Below are 20768 nucleotides of genomic sequence, written 5' to 3' on the forward strand. Positions count from 1 at the left end.
TTTTTTAACTTGTTCATGAGGGAACCAGCAGGATGATAAAGCTGGTTCAGAGTGTTTGAAAGGCGTGTTGGAATACAGTGGCTACATTAGACAAAACAGATTAATATCCTGCCTGTGATAAAACTGCAACCTTTGGAGTTCTCTCTTTTCTGAAAGAAATGGTACGTATCCATACTCACAAAAATCTGCCAGTTAGCATGCAACTTCAAAGACTTAGTCCTGGATCTCAAAAGTAAATAGCAAATTAAACAAAAGGTACAGTTTCTTAGAGAACTTAACAGTCTTTGAAGGGGCCCATTAGATGCACTCTGGCTTGGCATGGAAGGGACACGCAGTCATCCTTTGCCTTATTTCCATGTGTTGGATACCTTTTCTGAACAGTTTAACTGCTGAATTCCTATTGCGTGCTGTGCACTCTGGTAGGGGACTAAGGTGAATAAGACTTGACCTTATATTCAAGTGTCAGGTTTTGTAGAGAAACTTGATAAATAACTGAGTTCAGTAACATATTACAGGTAGTCTGACAAAAAGTCTCCACAGAGTTCAGGGGAGCAGAGAGGAGGGGATAGAAAGGGTCCACTGGGAGACCACAAAGTCAGAGGCATTGCCCTGCTGCTGGGGAGCCCATCAAAGGCAAGAAGGCATAAAACAGCAGGCCATTCGACTTGTCAAAATCACTCACTATGGCCTCTAATCTCATGCTGTTCTGAATGGTCACTTACGTGCTTTGTGTAATAACATTTCAGCAACATCCAGGCTTGGAATGAAGAAATGCTGTAAAGTATGAGAGATTATGTTATACTTTTTTTTGCAAAAAATAAGAGGCAGTGGGCAGCTGATGGCATTTGTAAGAATCAAGAGGCTGGGTGCAGTGGCTCATGCCTGTAATCCCAGAACTTTGGGAGGCTGAGGCGGGTGGATCATGAGGCCAAGGGATCAAGACCATCCTGGCCAACACACTGAAACCCTGTCTCTACTAAAAAGACAAAAAAATTGGCCAGGTGCGGTGACTCATGCCTGTAATTCCAGCACTTTGGGAGGCCAAGGGGGGTGGATCACCTGACGTTGGGAGTTTGAGACAAACCTGAGCAATATGGAGAAACCCCGTCTCTACTAAAAATACAACATTAGCTGGGCATGGTGGCACATGCCAGTAATCCCAGCTATTGGAGGCTGAGGCAGGAGAATTGCTTGAACCCAAGAGACGGAGGTTGCGGTGAGCTGAGATGGCACCATTGCACTCCAGCCTGGGAACCAAGAGCAAAACTGTCTCAAAAAAAAATTAGCTGGGCGTGGTGACATGTGCCTAAAGTACCAGCTACCTGGGAGGCTGAGGCAGGAAAATTGCTTGAACCTGGGAGGCAGAAGTTTCAGTGAGCCAAGATTTCACCACTGCACTCCAGCCTGGTGACAGAGACTCTGTCTCAAAAAAAAAAAAGAAGAAATTTGACATTTGGAGCCCACATTCAAAAATCCCATCTATACCATTTGCTAGCTGTGAGAACTTGGGTAAGTTCATTAGCCTCTCTCTGTGAGTCCTTCATGAAAAAAGGTCATAGATCCACCCATTACTGGGACCATGAGGTATACATGAAGAATATTGTTTATCTGGAAACTCACAGGCCATGTATTTCTAGATTAATAAATGAGCGAAGAGCTTACTTACAAATCTTGACCCATGGAGAAGTATCATGAAACTCTTGTAATCAGAAGCAGTTGTCTAGATCTCTCTTAGGGTAAAATGACAGCAAAAATGAGTTATCTCATCCAGTGTGTATGCATTAATTACATTCTGCGTGGTTGTCTTTTTATTGGTGAGAACTATCAAATGACTTAACTGTAAGTATATTGGTAAAGCACTAAACAGCCTTCCCTTAGATCGTCAGCATCCTCTATCATATCAGCACAGCCAGCAGTCCCAGGATGAGCAAGTATTAATCCTCCAGGCATCTTGTATTAGATGATATAGACATAAGACACTTGGCCCTCCAAATGACTTACTCTGACCCAATGCCCCTGTCAAGTCCTCAAGAAAAAACTTCAGTAGCGATTTTTTTAGACATCCATGAAAAATCGATGTTCCAAAAGTCAGGAAAGAGAGTTTCAAATAAAAAGTGACAGAGGAACTAGCCAGTGGTCATCACTCAGTATCCAGCAATTGTCCCAAGCCAGAAGTTGATCAGTTATTGAAATTTTCCCAAAATTCCCTAGATGTGAATGTAGGAAAGAAGCCCAAATCCCCTGTGCCTCGTCAGCTGGCAGGGCCATTTGATGCATCTGTGTGAGCAAGCTGAGCAGTGATCCAGCTCCATATATATATTAGATGGATTTTATTTTATTTTATTTTATTTTTAGACGGAGTTTTGCTCTTGTTACCCAGGCTGGAGTGCAATGGCGCGATCTCGGCTCACTGCAACCTCTGCCTCTTGGGTTCAGGAGAACCCTGAGTAGCTGTGATTACAGGCACACACCACCATGCCCAGCTAATTTTTTGTATCTTTAGTAGAGACGAGGTTTCACCACGTTGACCAGGATGGTCTCGATATCTTGACCTCGTGATCCACCCGCCTCGGCCTCCCAAAGTGCTGGGATTACAGGCATGAGCCACCGCGCCCGGCCATATTCGATGGATTTTTGCTCTTGTCACCCAGGCTAGAATGCAATGGCACAATCTGGGTTCGCTGCAACCTCCACCTCCCAGGTTCAAGCGATTCTCCTGCCTCAGCCTCTGAAGTAGCTGGGATTACAAGCACCTGCCATTATGCCTGGCTAATTTTTATAGTTTTAGTAGAGATGAGGTTTCACCATCTTGGCCAAACTAGCCTCAGACTCCTGACCTCAGGTGATCCACCCGCCTCAACCTCCCGAAGTGCTGGGATTATAGGCATGAGCCACCACGCCCTGCCTCTTTTGATATTATTGTTTCGACAAGTGATATATAATAAGGCCTTAAGTCTAAATAAGTCTAAAAATACTTTTGATGACTGTATATTTTAAAATTCCTGGTAGTAAGGCATTTTACTATTATTAAATTGGCAACATTTTTTCTTTCATAATGAGTGGTATGAAATAATATAATTTATTAAACATTTAACATGGTTAAGAATCATTGAGAGGACGGAAGAAACAAGTTGAGGTCAAGAAGCCAGATGAATGCCCAAAATCATGCAGAAAAATGCTACAGCGTGGACATCACTCCACCACCACCACCCCAGCCCTCCAAGGCAGGGATGCTGCTGCTCCCACTACCAACAGCCCTGTCCCCCCCTCCCCCGCTGCTCCAGCATCCCAGCCAATACTGACCAGAACTCTGTCTTCCTGGGTTGTAAACCCTGCTGGAGACTGTCTCTCACCTTTGTGCATTATTAGCTTCCCATACAAAGGCTATCGTGGGTACTAATGCCCTTGCCACAAAGATGGGAAACACACATCTGGCGTTTTTGGCCTTTAGAGTATCAAGCAGGCTTTGTCTCTGGCCAGTACTCATAAAAGAGAGATTCTCCAAATATAAACAGGAGACTCAGATGTGGGGCAGCCAGAAAGAATGATTAATATCCATACAGGAGGAACTGGGTGAGACTTCCTCCTGGTGAAATCATAATGCCCTTCTGTTGAGGCCCATGTTGAAAACATCACACTTGGCTGGGCTCGGTGGCTCATGCCTATAATCCCAGCACTTTGGAAGGCCGAGGTGGGTGGATCACAAGGTCAGGAGATCGAGACCATACTGGCCAGCATGATGAAACCCCGTCTCTACTAAAATACAAAAATTAGCTGGGCGTGGTGGTGGACACCTTTAATCCCATCTACTCAGGAGGCTGAGGCAGGATAATTGCTTAAATCCAGGAGGTGGAGATTGCAGAGAGCCAAGATCAGACCACTGCACTCCAGCCTGGGCAACTGAGAGAGACTCCATCTCAAGAAACAAAACAATGGCAACCAAAAAAAAAAAAAATCACAGTTGGTGGGCACAGTGGCTCATGCTGCAATCCCAGCAGTTTGGGAGGTACAGGCAGGCAGATCACTTGAGCCCAGGAGTTCGAGACCAGCCTGGGCAACATGGTGAAATCCTGTCTCTACCAGGTCTGTGACTGTGGTGCCAGCTACTCGAGAGGCTGAGATTTGAGGATTGTTTGTGTCAGGCCTCCAAGTCCAAGCCTGGTCATTATAGCCTTGGTGACCAGTACATACACCTTTGATAGTCTCCAGGAGCCAGAGAGTCTGAAGTAACTTGATGACCACAAAGAGCAGTGAAACAACTAGCTCCTGCCTCAACTGATTGCTCTCCCCCTGCAACGTTCCACCATTGTTCCTGCTCAGGCTTGTGAAGATTTCCCCTAGACATTAGGTTCCTCAAGATACCCAACCCTGTAACTATGTAATTTACCTCACTCTCCCCTCTGCTTGCCACTGATAACCTCCACCCTTATGATCATGCCTGTTTGTAATAGATAACCCCTACCTTTGTGACCATGCATCCCATGATGCCCTTCCCCTCCCCAAAATAGATTACCACCTTTAACTGACCATTTGCCCCAACCTTTATAACCAGACCCTTTCCTACTCCCCTCACCTAACTCCTTTCTCAGACTTGGCCCACTTGCATACAAATGGGAAATAAAATGACCTCATTGCCCACACAAAGCCTGCCTGGTGGTCTCTTAACATGAGCGGTACGCCTGACAGTTGAGCCAGGAAAGCAGAGGTTGCAGTAAGTAAAATTGTGCCACTGCATGCCAGCCTGGGTGACAGAAGGAGACCCTGTCTCTAAAAAAGGAAAAACAGAAAAAGAAAAATAAAAAATCAGGGAAAATCAGAACCACAAATTACCTTGAGGCCACCCAGAAACCAAAACCTCAGGGACCTCAGGGATGCCTAGGGTCACCAGAGACTGCAGTATTTTATCAAGAGGGAAGGTCCTGGGTCAACAACATACAGGAAGACACTGAGCATCCTGGAGCTTGAAGCTTGGCCACAGCAGTTTTTAAAGTGACTGATTTCCTTCCTTCCTTCCTTTTTTTTTTTTTGCCTTTTCAAGTGTGTATTTTTATATATTTTTTGTATTAAAAGAAAAGCATAATTACCACAAATTACAAAGGACTAAAGCAGGACTAGAATAATGAATGAACCACTTCAGCCTGCAAAGCAGATACTCTCAAAAATATTAATGTTATAATACAAGCTCATTCAAGTATTTTACATTTTTTTGTCCTTTTAAATATGATATCCTAGCACATAATGAAGACAATGTACTACGAGCATTAAGGTGGAACCTTCTCCGCAAAGCCAGATGACAAGTTTTCCTCTCCAGTGAGAAATGGGCTCCAAGTTCTTATCTTCTTTGCCATCAACATGGCTGAAGGGGGAGAGGGTGGGTGTCAGGAAAATACAGGGACTCTTCCACACGGGAGGTACTCTGGGGTTCCATTCAGGAGGGTGCCAGATAATTCAGATCACTCTATCCAGGCTTTTTTTTGGGCAAAAAACAACCTTCTCCCTCCCTAACTAGTCATCTTCCTTGTCTCTCCTCCTCATTTCCAGGACCTTCTAAGCAGCTTACTTTCTTTTATAAAATCAATCACCAGGAAAGGGAAAAAAAGAGCTACAATGGAACAAAACAAAAACGTTTAACAACTTTGGCATAGGGGCTCAGCACCTCTATCTGAGCCCCAGGGGTCCAAGCTGGGGCAGGGCTGTATGGTCCTTCTCTAATGGTAGTGCCTTTGCTCCCAGGTGCAGGAGAGGACAGAAGAGAAACCTGCCCCTTAACATGGCTGAGGCACACAGACCTGCTGATTTCTGATGCCCAAAGGTTATGTTGGCATGGACCAACCTTGGAAGGGACAGGATGAACAAAGGGATCTGGGCAGGCTGTTGCTTTGTGTCTCAGGTCTTGGATCCCCATGGGAGGATGGTGGGTGTGAAGTGGCTAGCCCTGATGACCCCCGCCACTTCTGGCATGCTTGTCACAGATACATCGGTCCTAAATTCAAGTGTCTTCAGAAAGTGAAGATGTAAACTACTCTTTGCAACATGAACTCCTAACGTCACAAAAAAAAGGAAAGAAGAGAGGGAAAAAAAAAGCTCCCCACTCCAGCCACCAGCCTATGTTGAGGTGGAGTCCTCACCTCCCTTCCCCAAAGGGGCTTCCTTTCAGGGACGTCTGTGAAGAAGATGGCAGCCCCCTGGCCTGGGAGTAAACTCTAGGTAAGAACAGCCTTTCCCCACACCCTAGGGCTTCCTTGTGCCCCCAAACCAGCAGAGAAAAAACACTGAGGTTTCTGTGATGCTGGATACGGTACAGGGCTGTGTGACCTGAAGGAAAGAAAAGAAAGGAGAAGGGAGTCCAGGAATCCAGTGTCTGGTACAATGTGAGGCAGGCACCAGACGGCAGGGAAAGGCCTCAGATACCACCATCATAGCAGAGACCAGACGCTTATCCTTGGTTTGAGACATGAAGTCACAGGAACTGAGATGGGCTTCCCACATACCAACCACTAGGAGGGCAAAGTTGGGGAAGGGCACAAGCTAAAATTTAACAAGGTACTCAAGGTAAAGGGGAAGCCTTTGTCAGCCTGGGATACTGTCTCCTACTCCCAACCTTTGGGCCCAACAGAGGAACCAGCTGAAAAGGAGAGCCAAGCACATTGCAGTAAGTGAGCAACAGGACCGTGAACTCCTCCATGTTACCCAGATCCCCCTGAGAGTGAACATGCAGTCATGCCCATACTCAGCACACATCCCAGTTCGTGTGGGTCAGTCCTTCATCATCCTCTCCCTGCCTTCTGACAACAGCAGACTCCAGCCACTCCGTTGTCATTTACAGCCCAACCCAAGCAGTCAGTGGCTGAAGAGAATCAGGTATACTCTATGTCCACATATACCTTCCTACCACAGGACTTCACCAACTGGCAGGATTCCCCCCAGCCCCCAATTCCTCCTCATCCCTTGTTCCCAGGTGGGTCAATTGGAGAGTGAGCATAGATAGATGGCTTGCAGAAGGGTATGCAAGATGGGGAGACTCCACCAGACCTTAGGAAGAGAATGGCATCTTTCTCCACCCTTTAAGAGAGACAGAGCCTCCTTGAGGTCTCAGAGATCTTTCAGAGCAGCACAAATGTTTCCAAGCCTCAGCTGCAGGTGTTCACCTTTCCACTCTGGGTGGAGGAAGACGTTCAAGCTGAGGACGAGTGTGTTCCAGATACAGGCCAACTCTGTTCTCCAACAGTTCGAAGGAAACTTGGCCTTGGGGTTCCCAGGATAGGATGAAGGGTGTCATAGCAGGACGGGGCCTGGCATGAGGCAACAGCAAGCAGAGCAAGGACACAACAGTGGCAGCAGTGTACAGGACGTCAGCTACAAATGATGCAACATCAGGGATATCTTAGGTACGGCTCTGATTTGAGCCACCCCCAACTCTCTTGCCTCCAGGATGGAGACACTGTACATGCAACAGTCCAGAGAAAAATTCTAGCCAGTCCAAGCCCAGGCACATCCAGAGAAGGTGGGAGCTCTTCGGGTTGACTCCACTGAGGAGAACAGGCATTTGGGTATTTCAGATTCCCGCTCCACAATAAGGCAACTTTTAAAAAAAATATTATTTCCAAAAGGAGAAGGACATAACTTTCTGTGGATTAGGAGGGGGTTTTCTGATTTTTTTTTTTTTTTTTTTTGGTCTTTTATGGTTGGTTTTGTCTTTTTTTTTTTTCCATTTTCTCAAGGATGGAAAGGTCAGAGAAAAATAAAATCAATCATCTTTCAATAGTCTTTCCTGGTATAAGCAGCATCTCTCTGGGCTGGGGAGTAAAGGGTGTGGGTCAAGGGGAGTAGGGAGAGGCTAAAACCTCCCCCCAAACCCCAGTTTTAGATCCTTTGGTTTCCTTCTCCCAGAAGATGGCAGAAGGACATGATGGTGATAGCAGGGAGAGTACATGGTGATGACAAACCCCAGATGATTGAGGGACCGATGCTCCTGGGGCCCAAGGTTATCACCAGAGCCTTCTATGGGACAGTGCTGGGCAATGGTGCCCGCAGGGCCTTCTTGTGGACTGCATAGTTGGCTCGAGGGGGAGCAGGAGGAGATTAGAGGTGGGGACTAGGGTTTCCGCCTACTAGCCGTGGGCAGGGCTGCAGAGTGATTTTGGTAATCCAGATGAACTATCAATAATTTAAAACTCTCTCTCTCTCTATATATATATATATATACACACACACACACACACACACACACACAGACACATATATATAATCTTCCCCCTTCCCCCCACCCTTAGAAAAAGCTTGGATGTTAAGAGTCATGGAGAGAGGAGGGGAAGGGGATGTAAGAGGCTCCTGCCCAGGGTAACTCTGATAGCTCAAATGGTGAACACATTGCTACTCAGCACGAAGGCCTGTCCTAGTAGCTTCAGGCCTGTCCCTTCATTGTCCCTTCTACTGGGACTGGGCACCCCCATGGACTCTTACCCACCCCACCCCTTTCCCTTCTTCTCAAGCCCCAGGGCTAAGGAGTTTTTCACTTTCCCAAAGTCTGTGTGTTCGAGTGCTGGCTTGTCCATTTGGCATCTTCCCGGACGGGCTGGCCAGTGGGTGGTGTAGGGGGTTGGTTGATCATGGCGGCAGGCCTGCTGGAAGACTGAGAAGGGCACCGCTTCCTGCCCTCACCACCGCCACCTCCTGCTACCACTGAGCGTCACTTGTGGTTGCCCTCCTCACCCATGGGGGGATCTACTCGGAAGTCTTCAAGACGTCGGAATTTGCAGAGGTATTCTTGCAGTTTGGGGTCAATGTCCAAGTTTTTGGCTTTGGAATATTTCAAGAAGGCCCAGAACTTCTCCAGGCCATACAGTTGGCCAGCTTCATAGTCCTTCACCGTTTTCTCCTGAAAATCTTTGAATATGTCCAGCCAGAATTTCTTTTCCAGGCCATAACTGTGGTATCGAAAAAGGCACTCCAAACCATATCTGTAGCCTTCTTTGGCATCCTCCAGAGCCAGCTGCTTGAACTCCTCATACATCTTTTTGTTGAAGTGATCTCAGAGGAAGAAGGACCAGAAGTGGAAGAGTGTGTTCATCTCCCGAGACTGGCAAATGCCCAAGCGTTTCTGCTCATTAAGGCAGCACCTATGATACTTATGGTAGACGTGTTATGTGAAGCCATTTTCCTTGAGCAGTTCATGGGAAGGATGCTGGAACTTGGGCAACGACTGGGGAGTACAGCCATAGCTGCCAACTGTAGGTGTCCCTTCTGAGGGGCTTGAGCTGATGGAAGCAGTACGGGGCCTGTGCTCATGGGAATCCATCACCCAGCCCACATGGCTCTCCAAGGGTGGGTTTGAACTGTGTCTTGTCTTTCTTTTTCAAGGCATCTTGGCATCCAGTGTCTGTCCTTCTTTCACCACTGGGTAAAACCGTGATGCCTGGCTTGAGTCTTTGAGCTGTGGTGTCCGGGGAGTGCGGGGGGTCCCAGTGTTGTGGTAGTTTGGTGACTCTGGGACGGTGGTTGATAGACAGTGGGCGATGGTGGAGGGTTCAGGAGCACCAAACAACTTGTTGGCCAGCGCATCCGTGTGAACTTGCTGGAACCGAGGTGGCCCAGGAGGAACTTCCTGGTTGGGATCCACAGGGGGCTCAGGAGTCAGTGTGTCAAACTGCTCCCGGCTGATCATATTGACTTTTTTGAAGTTCTCAACCTCTTGCTTGATCTGGGAATACTCAGGTTCGAACTTCTCAGCCCACAGGTCCTGCTCATAGTAGAAGAGGCCATCATTAATGACCTTGCCCAGCTCAGCACTCATCTTGGCACAGGAGGTGTGGTTGCCTGTGCGGTCCCCCCCAAGTGCCGGTGCATGCAATGTGGTGTCTGGGTGACAATGAGGATCTTGTTGACATCCCTGTCATCAATCTCATAGTCAGATTCTTCATCAGACTAGGCAGTAAAGGTGTTCTTCCACCCATCCACCTGCTCCATCTCATCAAACAAGAAATCCAGTTCCTCTTGGTCATCCTGATCCTTTGACATCAGCTGCTGGGAGGGCAGCTGCTGAGGCAGAGAGGTTGGGTGGGTAAATCTGAGCTCCTCTGACTTCTCGGGCCGTGCTGGGGACGGCTGAGGCCTCTTCTTCACTTCAATCCAGTTCTTGGAATCCAGGTCAGGCAGGCTGGCAGACAGGCCCTTGGGTAGTGTCTTTAGGTTGCTGACCTTTTCTGTTTTGGTTGGCACTGGGGTGACTGCACAAGGAGAGCCAGGCGCCGACTCTGTCTCCTTTTGGTAGTGCTGACTTGGTAGTGCTGATCGGGGACAAACTCAAGGCAGTTGAGAAGCTGGGAGAAATCAGTCTATGAATAATCCACTATTGGGGGACCAGGAAGAGGCCACTTTTCTGGTTCCTCCCTCCTATGAACTTTCTCATCAACAATCTCCACAACCTTGCTGTCTTTTAGGGCCACAAAGATGAGTGAAATGTCAGTGGTAAGGGCCTGCACTCGGTGGAAGGAAGCAATAAGAGTGATGGGTAGGAAATCATCAGCATCCATTTTCCTTCGGAGGAAGAAGTCTTGCTCTAAATTGTCCAGGCTGAAGTAGTATTCAATCTGGCACTTGATGTAGTCTGAGCAGTTCCTGATCCATGCTGTAAAGCTCGGTGCCGCTGACATTGTCACAGTAGTAGGTGACGTTGTTCATGTACTTGGGGGTACGAGGCCCCTCCACACCATCAAACTACCAGTTTGACTAGCCAAACTGGTAGTCAGAATGGGTCGATGTTTCATCCTGGTCGTGCCAGGCAGGCTCCGGTTTGATCTCTGGTTGCCAGGCTGGGGTGGGGGTGGGGCACAGGCACGCAGGTGGCCGGCTCAGACCCTTTGATCTCTCCGCGGTTGGCAGGTATGTATCTCGGCTCCGGCGGGCGAGTGGGGCGTGAAGCCAGTTTCTCTCTGGGCACTTCAGGCTTCATGTCAATTTGTAATAGAACCCACGTGTGTTTGTTTCCTTTCTTCTTCTGCCCGCCTCGCTGGCAATCCTCATCTCCATTCTTTTCTTCCCCTGATTCGTCAGATTTGGTTTTCGGACTCTCTATCGCTCCTTTCTCTTTTCTCCTGTTCCTTCATGTCCTTCTTGGGTGGCAGTTTACGGGCAGGCTGAGGCTTGTGGGACTGTGGTGCACACTCTTGTGGGCTATCTCTCCAGGTGTGGGCCAATTGATTGCATCTCCAAAGTCACCAACCTTGCTGCTTTTGTGCTGTTTAGGAACAGCTGCTCTCACCACCTTGGCTGGGGCAGAGTGTTCTGGGAGGCACTGTCCGTTCACGGTGATCAGGACCGGCAGCACTGCGTTCTTAATCCACGGGTTCACCTTGGGGGGAGGGGCTTCCACGAAGTCCCGGCGCCCCGCGCCTGAGGCTCCGGCACCTCCTCCGCCAACGCCTGGTTCGCAGCCGCCCTCCTCCCCGTCCCTGACGGCTGGGCCTTCGGCGCCCAGCGGCTGCAGAGGCCACAGGTTCTAGCGCTCCTGCTGCTGGGTGCCCTCCTTGTGCGGCTTGGCGCTAGGCGGCCGGGGTCTCCGAGCGCCGCCGTTCGGCTCCCCACCCCCGCGGACGTCGTTCGTCCCGGGCTCGCCCTTGGCCTGAGGAACGGCGGCGGCTTCTTCCTCACCAGCACCCCGTGCTCTTCGACCTGCAAGAGCGGGCCCCCACCCCCAGGCAGGAGCGGCTCCACCAGAGTGGCGATCTCCGCGCCCGCCCCCCACGTCCCAGATAATCCCGGCGCGCCCGAGGCTGCCTCCCCCGCCTCGAATTGGGCGCCCCCGACTGGGCGCTGGGCCCCAGTTCCTGCGGATAAGGGACGCCTTGCTTCCACAGCCCCTGAATACCCACCCTCACATCCATACACTCCCTGCTCCCACAGCCCCTGAATAGCCACCCTGGCATCCATGCACTCCCTGCTTTTAGAGCCCCTGACTACCCACCCTCAGAGCAGTAAGAGAGCTGTCCATCCATGCACTCCCTGCTCCCACAACCGATGACTACCCAGCTTCACATACATTCACTCCTTGCTCCCACAGCTTCTGACTACCCACCCTCACATCCATGTACTCCCTGCTCCCACAGCCCCTAAATAGCCACCCTGGCATCCATGCACTCCCTGCTCTTTCAGCCCCTGACTACCCACCCTCAGAGCAGCATGAGAGCTGTCCATTCATGCACTCCCTGATCCAACAGCCCCTGACTACCCACCCTCCTATCCATGCACTTTCTGCTCCCACAGCCCCTCTCTACCCTCCCATCCTTGCACTAACTACTCCCAAAGCCCCTAAAGAGGCACCCTCACATCCATGCACTTTCTGCTCTTACAACCCCTGACGACGCACCCTAAGAGCAGCATGAGAACCGCCCATCCATGCACTCCCTGCTGCTACAGCTTCTGACTATCCACCTTCACATCCATGCATTCCCTGTGCCTCTCAGCCCCTGACTACCACCCTCAGAGCAGCATGAGAGCCCTGCATCCATGCTCTCCCTGTGCCCCACTGCCCCTGACTACCCATCCTCCCATCCATGAACTTCCTGCTCCACAGCTTCTGTCTACCCACCCTCACCTGATGCACTCCCTGTCCCACAGCCCCTGACTACTTACCCTCCCATCCGTGCAGACCCTGCTCCCACAGCCTTGGACTACCCACCCTCACATCAATGAACTCCCTGCTCTCACAGCCCCTGACTACCCAGCGTCACATCCATGCATTTCCTGCTTTCACAGCCCTTAACTACCCACCCTCCCATCCATGCACTCCCTGCTCTCACAGTCCCTGACTACCCACCCTCCCATCCATACACTTTCTGCTCCCGCAGCCCCTGACTCCACACCCTCCCATCCATGCATTCCCTGCTCTCACAGCTCCTGACTACCCAGCCTCACATCCATACACTCCCTGCTCCCGCAGCCCCTGACTCCCCACCCTCTCATCCATGCAGTCCCAGCTTTGACAGCCCCTGACTACCCAGCCTCACATCCATGCACCCCCTGCTCCCACAGCTTCTGACTGCCCACCCTAACATCCATGTACTTTCTGCTCCCACAGCCCCCGAATAGGCACCCTTGCATCCATGCACTCCCTGCTTTCAGTTGCTGACTACCCACCCTCAGAGCAGCATGAGAGCTGTCCATCCATGCACTCCCTGCTCCCAAAGCCCCTGAGTCCCCACCCTCTCATCCATGTACTGTGCTCCCACAACCCGACTACCCACCCTCACATCCACGTACTTCCTGCTCCCCCAGCCCGTGACTACCCACCCACGCATCCATACACTCTCTGTTCCCACAGCCCGACTACCACCCTCCCATCTATGCACTCCCTTCTCCCACATCCCCTGACTACCCACCCTCACATCCATGCACTTCCTTCTCCCACACCTCTGACTGCCCACCCGCTGAGCAGGATGAGAGCTGCCCATCCTTGCATTCCCTGATTCCACAGCCCCTGACTACCCACCCTCATATCCATGCACTCCCTTCTCTCACAGGCCCTGACTACCCACATTCAGAGCAGCATGAGAGCTGCACATTTATGCATTCCTGCTTTCACAGCCCATGACTACCCACCCTCACATCCATGCACTTCCTCATCCCACTCCCCTGACTGCCCACCCTCTGAATAGGATGAGAGCTGCCCATCCATGCATTCTCTACTCCCACAGCCTCTGACTACCCACCCTTACATCCATGCACTTTCAGTTCCCACAGGTCCTGACTACCCACCTGCAGAGCAGCATGAGAGCTGCACATTTATGCATTCCTGCTTTCACAGCCCATGACTACCCACCCTCACATCCATGCACTTCCTCATCCCACTCCCCTGACTGCCCACCCTCTGAATAGGATGAGAGCTGCCCATCCATGCATTCTCTACTCCCACAGCCTCTGACTACCCACCCTTACATCCATGCACTTTCAGTTCCCACAGGTCCTGACTACCCACCTGCAGAGCAGCATGAGAGCTGCACATTTATGCATTCCTGCTTTCACAGCCCATGTCTACCCATCCTCACATCCATGCACTCCCTGCTCCCACAGCTCCTGCTTACCCACCCTCAGAGCAGCATGAGAGCTGCTCATCCATGCATTCCCTGCTCCCACAGCCCATGACTACCCATCCTCCCATCCATGGACTCCCTGCTCCCACATCCCCTGACAACCCACCTTCTCATCCAAGCATTCCCTGTGCCTCACAGCCCCTGACTAACAGCCTCAGAGCAGCATGAGAGCCCTTTATCCATGAGCTTTCTGTGCCCCACAGCCCCTGACTACCCATCTTTCCATCCATGCACTTTCTACTCCCACAGCCCCTGACTACCCACCGTCTTATTCATGCACTCCCTGCTCCCATAGCACCTCACTACCCACCCTCACATCCATGCACTCCCTGCTACCACAGCCCCTGAGTACCTACCCTCGAATCTATGCACTCTGTGCTCCCATAGCTTCTGACTGCCCACCCTCACATTCATAAACTCCCTGCTCCCATAGCCCCTGAGTACCTACCCTCCAATATATGCACTGCATGCTCCCACAGCCCCTGACTACCAATCTCACATCCATACTCTTCCTGCTTTCACAGCTCCTGACTACCCACCCACCCGTCCATGCACTGCCTACTGCCACATACCTAACTACCCACCCTACCATGTCTGCACACCCTGCTCCCACATTCCCTGACTCCCCAGCCTCCCATCCATGCACTCCCTGCTTTCACAGCCCCTAACTACTCACCCTCACATCCATGCACTCCCTCCTCCCACAACCCCTGACTACGAAGCCTCACATCTCTGTACCCACTGCTCCCACAGCTTCTAACTACCCACCCTTACATCCATGCACTTTCTGCTCCCACAGCCTCAAAATAGGTACCCTTGCATGCATGCACTCCCTACTCTTTCAGCCGCTGACTACCAACCCTCAGAGCAGCATGAGAGCTGTTCATCCACGCACTCCCTGCTCCCACAGCCCCTGAGACCCCACCCTCTCATCCATGTACTCTGCTCCCTCAGCCCCTGACTACCCACCCTCACATTTATGCATTTTCTGCTCCCACAGCCCCTAACTACCCACCCTCGCATCCATACACTCTGCTCCCACAGCCTGTGACTACCCACCCTCCCATCTATGCACTCCCTTCTCCGACAGCCCCTGACTACCCATCATAACATCCAAGCATTTCCTGCTCCCACAGCTCCTGACTACCTACCCTCAGAGCAGCATAAGAGCTGCCCATCCATACACTCCCAGTTCCCACAGCCCCTGACTACTGTATCTCGCATCCACGCACTCCCTGTTCCCACAGCCCGAGTACCGACCCTCACATCCATGCACTACCTGCTCCCACATCCCCTGACTACCCACCCTCCCATCCATGCACTCCCTGTTCCCGCTGCCCCTGACTACCCACCCTCCCATACATGCACTTTTTTTTCCACAGCCCCTGATGACCCACCCTCCCATCCATGCGTCGTTCCCTTATCCCACAGCCCCTCACTACCTATTCTCAGAACAGCATCAGGGCTGCCTATCCATGCAGTCTTTTCTCTTGCAGCCCAGGATTACCCACCCTCCCATCCATGCACTCTCTGCTCACACAGCACCTGACTATTCTCCTTCACATACATGCACTCCCTACTCCCACAGCCCCTGACTACCTGACCTCCCATCCATGCACTCCCTGCTCCCACAGCACCTGAATACCCACCCTCACATCCATGCACTTTCTGCTCCCACAGTCCCTGACTACCCACCCTCACATCCATACACTCTCTGCTCCCACAGCCTATGACTACCCACCCTCCCATCTATGCACTCTCTTCTCTCACAGCCCCTGACTACCCACGGTCATATCTATACACTCCCAGCTCCCACAGCTTCTGACTACCCACCCGCAGAGCAGCATGACACCTGCCCATTCATGCACTCCCTGCTCCCACAGCCCTGACTAACCACCCTCACATCCATGCACTCCCTGCTCCCATAGTTTCTGACTACCCACCTTCACATTCATTCACTCCCTGGTCCCACATCCCCTGACTACCCACCTTCCCATGCACGCATTTCCTGTGCCTCACAGCCCCTGACTACCACCCTGAGAGCAGCATGAGAGCTCTGCATCCATGAGCTTTCTGTGTCGCACAGCCCCTGACTACCCATCCTCCCATCCAAACATTTTCTGCTCCCACAGCCCCTGACTACCAACCCTCCCCTCCATGCACTCCCTGCTTTCATAGCACCTCACTACCCAGGTTCACACCCATGCACTCCCTCCTCCCACAGCCCCTGAGTACCTACCCTCCAATCCATTCACTCCGTGCTCCCACAGCTTCTGACTACACAACCTCACATCCATGCTCTTCCTGCTGTCACAGCCCCTGAATACCCACCCTCCCCTCCATGCACTCCCTGCTCCCATAGCACCTCACTACCCAGGATCACACCCATGCACTCCCTGCTTCCACAGCCCCTGAGTACCTACCGTCCAATCCATACACTCTGTGCTTCCACAGCCCCTGACTACCCAACCTAACATCCATGCTCTTCCTGCTTTCACAGCTCCTGACTACCCACCCTCCCCGTCCATACACTGCCTGCTCAAACAGACCCTAACTACCCAGCCTACCATTTCTGTACTCCCTGATCCCACAGCCCCTGACTAACCACCCTCCCATCCATGCACTCCATGCATTCACAGCCCCTGACTTACCACCCTCCCATCCATGCACTCTGTGCATTCACAGCCCCTGACTACCCACCCTGAGAGCAGCATCAGAGCTGCCCATCCATGCAATCCCTACTCTTACAGCCCACGCCTACCCATTCTCCCATCCATGCATTTTCTACTCCCACATCTTCTGACTACCCACCCCCAGAGCAGTAAGAGAGCTGCCCGTCCATGCACTCTCTGCTCCCACAGCTCCCGACTACCCACCTTCCCATCCATGCATTCCCTGTGCCTCTCAGCCCCTGACTACAACCCTCAAAGCAGCATGAGAGCCCTTCATCCATGCACTTTCTGTGCCCCACTGTTCCTGACTACCCACCCTCACATCCATGCACTTTCTGCTCTCACAGCCCCTGACTACCCCTCCTCACATCCATGCACTTACTGCTCCCACAGCCCTTGACTACCCACCCTGACATACATGCACTCCCTGATCCCACAGCCCCTGACTACCCACCCTCCCATCCATGCACTCCCTGCTCCCACAGACCCTGAATTCCCACGCCGGCATCCATGCACTCCCTGTTCTTACATCCCCTGACTACCCATCCTCAGTGCAGCATGAGAGCTTTCCATGCATGCACTCCCGGCTCTTACAGCTTCTGACTCCCCACCCTCCCATCCAGGCACTTTCTGCTCCCACAGACTCTGAGTACCCACCCTCATATCCATGCACTCTCTGCTCCAACAGCCCCTGACTACCCACCCTCAGAGCAGAATGAGAGCTGCCCATTTATACACTCCCTGTTCCCACAGCCCGTGACTACTGTATCTCCCATCCACGCACTCCCTGCTCCGACAGCCCGAGTCCCCACCCTCACATCCATGAACTACCTGCTCCCACATCCCTTGACTACCCACCCTCCTATCCATGCATTCCCTTCTCCCACAGCCCCTGACTACCCACCCTCACATCTATGCACTCCCTGGTCCCACAACCCCTGACTACCCACTCTCCTATCTATGCACTCCCTGCTCCCACAGCCCCTGACTACCCACCCTCACATCCATGCTCTCCGTGCTCCCACAGCCCCTGAATACCCACCGTCCCATCCATGCACTTTCTGCTCCCACATCCCCTGACTATCTACCCTCACATCTATGCACTCCCTGGTCCCACAGCCCCTGACTACCCACCCTCACATCTATACACTCCCTGCTCCCACAACCCCTGACTACCCACCATCACATCTATGCACTCCCTGGTCCCACAGCCCCTGACTACCCACCCTCCTATCTATGCACTCCCGGCTCCCACAGCCCCTGACTACCCACCCTCACATCTATGCACTCCCTGGTCCCACAGCCCCTGACTACCCACCCTCCCATCCATGCACTTTCTGCTCCCACATCCCCTGACTATCTACCTTCCCATCCTTGCACTCCCTGCTCCCACAGCCCCTAAAAAGGTACCCTCACATTTACGCACTTCCTGCTCCCACAGCCCGTGACTACCCACCCACCCATCCATGCACTCCCTGCTCCCACAGCCCGTGACTACCCACCCACCCATCCATGCACTCCCTGCTCCCACAGCCCCTGACAACCCACCCTCACATTTATGCGCTCCCTGGTCCCACATCCCCTGACTACTCACCATCCCATGTATACATTCCCTGTGCCTCACAGCCCCTGACTACCCACCATCACATCCATGCACTCCCTGCTCCCACATCCCCTGACTACCCACCTTCCCATCCATGCATTCCCGTTGCCTCAAAGCCCCTGACTACCACCCTCAGAGCAGCGTGAGGCCCTCCTTCCATGAGCTTTCTGTGCCCCACAGCCCCTGACTACCCATCCTCTCATCCAAACACTTTCTGCTCCCACAGCCCCTGACTACCCACCCTCACATCCATGCACTCCCTGCTCCCACAGCCCCTGAGCAACTACCCTCCAATGCAAGCACTCTGTGCTCCCAACCCCTGACTACCCAACCTCACATCCATTCCTGCTTTCACAGCTCCTGACTATCCACTGTCATGACCATGCACTCCCTGCTCCCACAGCCCCTGACTAACCACCCTCACTACTATGCACTCCCTGCTTTCACAGCCCCTGAGTACCTACCCTCCCATTCATGTACTTTCTGGTCCCACAGCTTCTAACTACACACCATCACATCCATGCACTCCCTGCTTCTGCAGCCGCTGACTATCCATTGTCCCATCCATGTTCTCCCTGCTCTCACAACCACAGACTGCCCACCCTTTCATCCATGCACTCTCTGCTGCCACAGCCCCTGACTACCCACCCTGAGAGCAGCATGAAAGCTGCCCATCCATGCACTCCCTGCGTCTACACTTTCTGACTACCCACCGTCTCATCCATGCACTAACTCCTCCCACAGCCCCTGACTATCCACCCTCACATTCATGCACTCCCTGCTCCTACAGCCCCTGACTACCCACCCTCCTATCCATGCACTCCGTGTTCCCACAGCCCCTGACAACCCACCCTCACATCCATGTTCTCCCATATCCCACAGCCCCTGACTACCCACTTCAGAGCACCATCAGGGCTGCGCATCCATGCAATCTCTGCTCTTACAGCCCACGACTACCCACCCTCCCATCCATGCACTTTGTGCTCCCACATCCCCTGACTACCGACCCTCCCATCCATGCACTCTCTGCTCCCGCTGCCCCTGACTACCCACCCTCACATCCATGCACTCCCTGCTCCCACAGCTTCTGAATACACACCCTTCAAGAAGCATGAGAGCTGCTCTTTTATGCACTCCCTGCTCCTGCAGCCCCTGACTACCCACCCTCACATCTATGCACTCCCTGCTTCCATAGTCCCTGACTACCCTCCCTCAGAGAAGCATGAGAGCTATCCATCCATGCACTCCGTGCTCCCACAGCCCCTGACTACCCACCCAAACGTCCATTCGCTCCCTTATTCCACAGCTTCTGACTACCCACCCTCACCGCAGCATCAGAACTTCCCATCCATGCCATCCCTGCTCTTACAAACCACGACTATCCACACTCCCATCCATGCATTTTCTGCTCCCAAATCCCCTGACTATCCACCCTCAGAGCAGTATGACAGCTGCCCATCCATGCACTCCCTGCTCCCACAGCCCCTGACTACCCACCTTCCCATCTATGCATTCCCTGTGCCTCTCAGCCCCTTATTACAACCCTCAGAGCAGCATGAGGGCCTTTCATCCATGCACTCCCTGCTCCCAAAGCCCCTGACTACCCACACTCCCATCCATGCACTCCCTGCTCCCACAGCCCGACTACCCACTTTCACATCCGTGCACTTTCTGCTCCCACAGCCCGAGTGCCCACCCTCACATCCATACACTCTCTGCTCTCACAGCCCCTGACTACCCACCCTTCCTTCTAGGCACTCCCTCCTCCCACAGCCCCTGACGACCCACCATCACATCCATGCACTTTCTGCTCCCACAGCCCCTGACTACCCACCCTCCCATCCAGGCACTTTTTGCTCCCATAGCCCCTGACTACCCACCATACCATCCATGCAGTCCTTGCTCCCACAGCCCCTGACTACCCATTCTCAGAGCAGTGTGAGAGCTGCCCATCCATGCACTGCGTGCTTCCACAGCCCCTGACTACCCACCTTCCCATTCATGCATTCCCTGTGCCTCTAGCCCCTATCACCCTCATAGCAGCATGAGAACCCTTCATCCCTGCGCTCCCTGTGCCCCACATTTTCTGACTAACCACCCTCCCATCCATGCATTCCCTGCTCCCACAGCCCCTGACTACCCACCCTCCCATCCATGCACTTGCTGATCCCACAGCCCCTGAGTACCCACCCTCACATCCATGCACTCCCTGCTTCCACAACCTCTGACAACCCACCCTCCGAGCAGCATGAGAGCTGCTCTTTTATGTACTCCCTGCTCCCACAGCCTCTGACTACCCACCCTCACATTCATGCACTCCCTGCTCCCACAGCCCCTGATTACCCACCCTCACATCCATGCACTCCCTGCTTCCACAGCCCCTAACTACCCTCCCTCAGAGCAGCA

General features: G+C 52.5%; 1 pseudogene across 1 annotated transcript; it reads right to left on the bottom strand.

Moving 5' to 3' along the window:
* Positions 1–5132: 5132 nt before the first annotated feature.
* Positions 5133–17464, bottom strand: LOC108587930 (la-related protein 1 pseudogene; annotated as a pseudogene). The gene has a single exon (XR_008475979.2). The product of XR_008475979.2 is annotated as a la-related protein 1 pseudogene (transcript).
* Positions 17465–20768: the final 3304 nt, after the last annotated feature.

This window comes from Callithrix jacchus, chromosome 13 (genome assembly GCF_049354715.1).
Source record: "Callithrix jacchus isolate 240 chromosome 13, calJac240_pri, whole genome shotgun sequence".
Taxonomy (NCBI): Eukaryota; Metazoa; Chordata; class Mammalia; order Primates; family Cebidae; genus Callithrix; species Callithrix jacchus.